The 8,266-nt window shown below is 53.4% G+C and overlaps 1 protein-coding gene across 5 annotated transcripts in view; it reads left to right on the top strand.

The window, feature by feature from the left end:
• LMBR1 (limb development membrane protein 1) overlaps positions 1-8,266 on the top strand; it is a 127,505-nt gene that overhangs the window by 107,188 nt on the left and 12,051 nt on the right. The window lies entirely within an intron of this gene.

Consider the following 8,266-nt stretch of genomic DNA (forward strand, 5'->3'; position numbering starts at 1 on the left):
ATTTTGCTTCTGGTATTTCATAGTATCTTTATTACTTTATAAAAACTGTACATTATGGATATTAAATGTTTATCTCTGATGTTTATAATTTTCCTGGTTGTTTTTTAAAGTTGTCCAATACTGGGTTTTTGTAGTATGGAAATTTTAAATTTTGAAGTAGGCAAAATAGGCAGTTTCCCATACTTTTTGCTGTTATACCAGGGCCTTCCCTGCCCTAAGACTTTTAAAGGATTTCCCAGTTTTTGCCCCTATTTTGGGATGTAAACCACATATTATAACACTCATTCTTAAAGCATCTGATCCGCTGATCCACAGCGTGTTTCCAGGCTGGTGCGGCCACCACCGCCATGGAATCCCGGCCATCTTCGTTACCCTGGACCTCACTGCTTCTGTCCGTACTTGTGTCTCATAATTCATCGACCCTTTACTCCGGAAGGAGTCAGACGATGGTTGTGCAGAGACGTCACTGTCCACGCAGCAACCGTTCGTGTCAGGCATCCCCGCGCCAGCTTTACTCAGGAGGCACTGTGCCCCGCCATGTGGCGCCCGGGGCGTGGTCGCGTGGGCCCGGGGCGTGGTCAGGTGGCACCTAGGGCATGGTCGCGTGGCGCCGGGGCGTGGTTGCGTGGGCCCGGGGCGTGGTCCCGCAGCGCGCACCTGACCGGGGAGCTTCTGCAAGCTACGGTGCGGGACCTTCGGGAAGAGGACCCGGAGGCAGGCAGCCAGGCACCGCGCCACCTCCGCCCACCGTTTCTCCTCATGGCGCCACGGAGGGCGGGGGGGGGGGGGGACCCGATGGGACAGCTGGGACTGCAAGACTCCACTTGGACTGTGCCCTGCCTGCCCGCCTGCCCACGGCCACAGTGGGTTTGGGTGCCCGCCGAGTGCACAGCCCCGCCCTCCGGGGCCCTGCGGAGGTGGCGGCCCGGCTTGGGTTCCGGCGGCGGCGCTCAGTGGAGGCGAGCAGCTCTGTCCCCTCCTTGACCGTTTTACCGTTTCCCCAAATGACAGAGCCGTATATGAAACAGCAATGTGATTTCAGCGCCGTTTCCATGAACTAAATGTCCATAAAAATCGAGCTTTATTTTTAAATTTTATATCCTGAACCTCTAGTCAATGTAGCTCATAAACTGATTCTGAAGAACATTCTCCTTTATTAACGCACCAGATACTAATCTTGTGTTTTTAATTGTTAATACTTGTATTTACTCTTCCAGAGTTCTTGTCAGTGACTCATTCTGTCTGAAGTCTGCAGGTAATATGATGACCTTACCATACACACACTTGAATTACAATTTGGAAGATGCATTCCTTTAGACAGGTTAGCATTCACGTTGGCAAAGAAAAATTTTATTATTTAAAAAAAATTTGTTTACTTTTGAGACAGACAAATTGTGAGCAGGGGAGGGGCACAGAGAGAGAGACAGAATCGGAAGCAGGCTCCAGGCTCGGAGCTGTCAGCGCAGAGCCCACGTGGAGCTTAGACTCACCAACGCAGATCATGACCTGAATCGAAGTCTGACACCTAAGACTGAGCCACCTAGGTGCCCCCAGCGAAGTAATGAAAATTCTTATTTACAAAACATCCTAGAGACTGTTGACAAAGTTTGAATAAAATCCATAGATGAGCTAGTACTTTTTTTTAATATTTATTTTTTTGAGAGACAGATCATGAACAGGAGAGAGGCAGGGAGAAGCAGAGAGAGAGGGAGACACAGAATGCGAAGCAGCTCCAGCTCTGTCCGCACAGAGCCCGACGCGGGGCTGGAACCCACGAGCCGTGAGATCACAACCTGAGACCCCAGGCGCCCCAAGCTAGTACTTTATTGTCGCAGTTAATTTGTGGTTTGGGTGACTTTCCTGCGGCAAGTTAACCCGAGAGGAGGCTGGCGAAGAGCGTACGGCAATTCTGTTTTCGCCGCTATTTCATTGTTGCAACAACTTAAAGTATTTAAAAATCCCAGAGACGTTGTGTACGAAAGAATGATGCTGGTTTCAGAAATAACACATAGGACCGTCTGCCGAGCACCCTCGGGGACGGGAGCTGAGGGCCTGCGGAGGTCGGGACAGGAAGGGGTGCCGGTGTCCTGGGCCCAGAGGTGCCCACCTCACCCCTGCAAGGGTGGTCTAGCCAGGCTGCCTCCTCACCTACCTCCTCACTGTTTCCCAGGCCTCCCTCAGATGTGGTGTGCCAGCTGTCTCCTTGACACACCCTGGTGCGTGTGCACACGGAGGCCCGGGACCCCGACACACCCCGATGCGTGTGCACGCGGAGGCCTGGGACCCCGACACACCCCGGTGTGCGTGTGCACAGAAGCCTGGGAACCTTGCCATTTTTCAACAAAACTCACGGAAACTCTGTCAAGGAGAGTAAGCTTTGGACTTAGGTCTTTCTTCCGCAGGCAGAAATAGGTCATGACTTGGGCTTATGCATTAAATATTAATCCTGAGTATTGGGGCTTTTGGAGAACTCTTCCTGTAACACTACCGTGAGAACAAAGGATCAAATTGTAAACTTCTCACCCCATTTTAGGTAAGGCAGACGGGTCGTCCACTCGATGCGGCAGGCGGACAGCAAGCATTGGGTAGGGTTCCGGACTCTCACGGGTGGCACGTTGGCGTATGGCATATTTTAAGCCCTTCTCCCCTGAAACAGGTCCTTAGACGCACTTGTGAGAGAGGCCCTCCCCATGCCGGAGCATCCGGATCCGAGTCCTAACCGGCCTCGCTGGGTCCCCAGGTCACACACTCCCCGACACCCCTTAACCTGCCCTGTTTCCCACAACTCCTGCGTTGCTGGACGTAGCGGGAAATAATCCGGCCTGTCCCTTTGGCTCTTCGCTTCTCAAAGGCTCCTGTGTCGTGTAAGACCTGCACGAGATATGTTTGTGCGCTTCTCTCCTATGAAGCAGCCTTTTTCAGCTCAATTTTTAGACCCAGCGGAGGATCCAAGAAGGTCAAGGAATATGTTTTCTTCCCCTTCGCTTTTTTTAAATGCAATTAATATTTTTATTATCTTGATCCAAGATGGATCCAAACACATAATTGCACCTGTTATCAAATTGTTGGCTACTGATCAGCTCTGCTGAAATTCAGGATTTGGGGTGGGTGTGTTTCTCAGCTTTTAATAATAATCACATCCACCAAGTTACTTCGGTTTATCTTGGTAAAGAGTTTTTAGGAGATGACACTAAGAAACAGCATCATGTGGGGGCACCCGGCCGGCTCGGTTGGTGGAGTGAGCGACTCTTGATCTCAGGGCTGTGGGTTCTAGCCCCACGCTGGGTGTAGAGATTCCTTAAAAAAATAAATGTCTTAAAAAACAGCATAATTCAATGCCAGTATGCTCTGAATGTCTTACTAAGGTGTCACTGTGGTAATCTCTCTAGAGGAAAACTTCTCAAGCCCAGAATAATTTGGTCACATTCTAGGGAGTCGATCCTCATGGCCCCACCCCCCAGGGTGTGTGTGTAATACACAGAGGGCAAACGAGTGGCCTGCGGGCTCTGCTCAACTCAAAACACGTGATTTTTCCAGTTCAACATTTTAAAAATTTGGTCAACATTAACAAATCACAAAAAAGTCCCCAATACCTTCGTTGTGTGAGGTGTTTTAGTTTATAGCTGTAACCTCAGTGTCTTTTTAATTAAAATGTGATTGTCAGACAGCATTAGTTTCAGGCACATAACGTGATGATTATGTGTTTATATTGAGTACGTATATCTATAGTGAAATGACCATCATTCAGCTACACACTTTTTTTCTTGTGATGAGAGCTTTAAAGATTCACTCTCAGCAACTTCCAGATCTCACCGCAGCGCTGTTCGCCGTCGCCGCCGCGCTGCCCACTGTACCTGGAGGACCTGTTTTACAGCTGGAAGTGTGTGTTTTGATCACTTTCACCCATTTCGCCTACCCCCCACTCCCTGCTTTAGCCAACCGCCAATCTGTTCTCTGTGTCTGTGACTTTGTTTTTTGTTGTTGTTTTTTAGATTCTGCATATGAGAGAGATCCTATGGTATTTGTCCTTCTCTGACTTACTCAGTGTGCGGTCCACCCACTCCCCGATTGGCAGGATTTCCCTTTTTTGTAGCCGGATAATACTGCGCTGTACATGTGCACCTCACCCTCTTTACCCGCTCATCTACCGATGGGCACTTGGGTCCTTCCCGTATCTTGGCTGTTGTGAATAATGCAGTGAACACGGAGGTGCTGATACCTTTTTGAATCAGTGTTTTCATTTTCTGTGGACACGTACCCAGAAGTGGAGTTGCTCGGTTACATGGTAGTTCTATCTTTGATGTTTGAGGAGCCGCCTGCACTGCTTTCCACGAGGCTGCGGCTGTGCGCACTCCTGCAGGCGGGGGCACCTCTCCGTGTGCCCGCGGACGGCTCCGTGTCTTTGGGAAGGTGCCTATTTAGATTTGCCCATTTTTAATTGGGTTGTTTGTTTTGCCGTTGTATTGTATGGGTTCTTCATGTAGTTCGGCTCTTAACCCTACAGCAGGTGTATGACCAGCACACGTTTCCGTTTTGCCGACTGCTTTTCTTGCTCTGAAGAAGCTGTTTTGTTTCATGAAGCCCCACTTGTTTATTTTTGCTTTTGTTGTCTTTGCTTTTGGTGTCAGATCCAAAAAGTCTTCGCCAAGATCGATGTCAAAGAGCTCACCCCTGTGTTTTCCAGGAATTTTACGGTCTCCGGTCTAACGTCCAAAGCCTGATTCCATTTTGGTTGACGTTTGTGTCTACTGTAAAAGCGCGGCCCGGTTTCATTCTTCTGCACATGGCTGTCCAGCTTCGCAGAGAATATCCCTTCCCTGCTGTATGTGTTCAGCTCCTTTGTCACAAGTTATTGACCATATACGCGTGGGTTTGTTTCCGGACTGCCTGTTTCACGGATCTGTTTTTATGCCAATACTGCATTGTTGTCAGTGCCAGTCGTTTGAGAGAGTCTTGTCAAGTATTAGGAAATCTGGCAACGTTACGTTCTACCTTTTGGAATCGTGGCGACCATGGCTGCTGCCCTCACTCATCCACACCCGCTTGGCTGCAGAGGCATTTGCGTTTGCCTCGTCTGCCGGAATGAGATTTCGGATGCACATGCTACTTGTTTTTTGTTAAAAACATTTTTCGAGTATACTTGACCCACGATGCCACATTCGTTTCGGGCGTACGGCAGGGACTCCGCTGCGCTCACCGACGTGCCGCTACCGTCTGTCACCGTCCTCTCACTGACTGTGTCGCCTGTGCTGTGTTGTTCACTTATGGTAGATGGCAGTTCTGGTGCCGCCTGCGGCCCACGTCAGAGGAGGGTCCGAGCGGCTGTCGGCGGATTCCCGTCCGAGGCGTTCGGCTCTTCCGGGGGGGGGTTAGCTCTGGTTGCCACGCTCCTGTCCGTCAGGGGATCTCTGTCACTCACAGATGGTGTTGTATGGAAGAGGCAAACCTCCCCGGTGCTCACCGGGGAGTGAGCGCTGAACTCACTGCTGGCTAGGATTCATGAAAACAGCGCGGAAATGATTTCCCATCAGAACTGCTTGCAGTGCACGCTGCCAGCACGCCCTGGCGGATATTCGGACGGACCCGCCAGACCCACCACAGACAGACGCCCGGTAGATGCCCCCGAGAGAGCTTCGCAAGACGTGCTGTCGTTGACCACGGGGTGGCCATCCTACGGGGGAGCATCGTCCAGAATGTGGCCCGTGAAACGCCACTGTGTACCCGAGGTGAACACCATTCTGTTTATTGTGTCCTGTCATTTTGTCTTTGTGATATGAGCCGCCTCTGAGTATAAGCAATGGCCGTCCGCGAGGCGGGAATCCCCTCCCCCCTGGCAAGGTCCCGACCGCAGTGTTGCTGAGGGACAGCCTGGAAGCCCGTGGCCTTGGCAGGCGGCCGCCGGCGGCTCTGGAGGGGCCATGGCCGAGGACGTGCGCTAGCTGACCCCCTCAGCCGGCGCTCCGGAACGGAGAGCTGCGGGGTGCTCCCCCACGGCCACCCGGTCACCAGCTCGAAAAACAGAAGAGAGGCGATGCTTCTCAGAACGAGAGAAAAGGGTGGTCCTTCTTTTCTGAACACTTGCCTTGTTTCTAACTCATGGACGAGGTGGACCGTGTAACAGACGTGGGCTCAGAGCCACACGTGCAGCGACTGCCACCGAAGGAGGTGCATGCGGGGGTCTGTCCTCGTGACCTCCTCCTCCCCGCCCCCTCGGTTCCCACTCCAGCCTCCTCCTCCTCTTTGGTTCCACTGTCGCGTGTGCCTCCTTGGATTCAGCAGACGCCCTTGGTGGCGGGTCGGAAACCGCATTCACAGACGGCTCGGAGCCACGCCCAGCTGAGCCCCCCCCCCCCCCCCCCCCCCCCCCCCCCCCCCCCCCCCCCCCCGCAGCGCGGCGACCCCCAGCCCACAAGTAGGACCCAGACGCTGGCGGGCACAAGCGCCGTTATGGCGGCGGAACTGGCAGATCCCATCCCCTGAGCACATGAAACAGAACTGGAATTTACGCATCAGAATGGTAACAAATCAAGAACTGGTCCCTTGGAGATGTGAAAACGATTACGATGATGGATTTTAATAGCATCACAGAATTTTCCTTTCCCAAGTCTCCCGCTGACTTCCCGCACCCTCTTGGTCCTGAGGCTGTGATGTAATCGTGTGGAAGTCTGCCTGGTGTTTGGGACATGACCTGAAAATGTGTCATCATCGTCAACCCGTCCAGAGAAGCAGCTACTCTGTGAATCCTTGTTTGTGGTCCTGAGGTTGAAAGTTGGGTCTCCCCACGCCCGGTGGGAATGCCATTCCAGAGGCTTTTCAGTAAGAAAAATGCCCGAGTTGACATCACAGCTGCCTGAGACTCGTCCCTGAACAGTCACTCCACTGCCCTCGTCCCCGGGCACAACCGACTCCAGGTGCCACCCCCACTGGCTCTCCCGTGTCTGTTGTCCCCGCTCTTAATTCCGACGTCAGGAGCGTACCTGGCCGCCCAGAGCAGAGATGGGCGCCGCGGCTTAGCGGGGAAAGGCCACTGGGAGGGGGTGTGGCAGCACAGACTCCGGGCGGGAGCTTGACAGTCGGTTCGGAAGGCGGGCCGGGTGCAGGGAGTCTGGACGGTAAGACCCAGCCGACCTGCCGAGGACCAGGAGCGCTGGGATGCGGCCACCCACGGGCCTCAGTGGACTCTCACATCACCGAGTGACCACAGGACCTTGGCCTCCCCCTGCAGGGGGTGCTGGGGGGGCAGTGGGGTCCGGCGGCCCAGGCCTTGTCACGTGGCTCTGCTCCGGCGGGGCGTGGACGGAGACACGCCTGCTCGTGGGCCTTCTGGGGGGACACGGAGGGTCTGTGAGCTGCTCAGTCCCGCGTCTCCGGACAGAAGTGCTTCCTCACTATTGAGAGCGTGTCCAGTTTCCAGTGGGTCCTCCCCCCCCCATCTGTAGTCTCACTCTCCGCCGACTCAGTTACCCAGTCGGCCGTGACCCCGGGGCGGATGAGCCTCCTGCCGGACCATCAGAAGAGCCGCAAGAGCAGGACGCTCTGTCACGTGGCCCCACGGCTCGCCTCGCTCCGTCCTGTCACGGGGGCGTCAGGACCAGCCCGGTGAGCCCGGCACAGTACGACTTCTGTTGTTGTTCTACTTTTAGGCATTAGTTTTTACTACAACTTAACTTATGAATTAAACGTTGTCACAGGTCTGGACGTGCGGGGAAAACAAGGGTGTGGTTCCATCTTGGTTTTCTGCATCTGCCGGGGGTCTTCAGGCAAGCCTGGTGGATAACAAATTTTGGACACAGTTTGCTTGTCCAAATTTTGCAGTGGGACGCTCCGTCATTTCAAAAATGTTTCAGCTGCTCCAATGTATGTGTATTTATTCATAAGGATGTGTATTTATAAAGCTATTTATAAACAAAATCTATCAGAGCATCATTTTAAAAGCATGAGATAAAAAAAGGAATGTGCATTTTAGTATTTCCACCTGATATCTGGATTGTTCTGCCCCCCACCCCCCCACACATGTGCACCTGCTCTTGGTGACCTACGCCTTCTCCTGGGCTCCTGATTGTGGGCCCTCTGCCCTGCGGTTAGCTGGTGCTGTGGGCCGTGTGCCTGGGCGTCTGAGCACCACCCAGGGTCACCTCCCCCTGCCCTGCCCTTCCCAGCGGTGAGGACGTCCACGGACTCACGGCGGAGGAGCGAGAGGCTTCTTAGAGACCCCCAGCACCCCCTCAGCACCTTCCCCCCAGCACCTCCCAGCACCCCCTAGCAC

This window comes from Suricata suricatta, chromosome 2 (assembly GCF_006229205.1).
Source record: "Suricata suricatta isolate VVHF042 chromosome 2, meerkat_22Aug2017_6uvM2_HiC, whole genome shotgun sequence".
Classification (NCBI taxonomy): Eukaryota; Metazoa; Chordata; class Mammalia; order Carnivora; family Herpestidae; genus Suricata; species Suricata suricatta.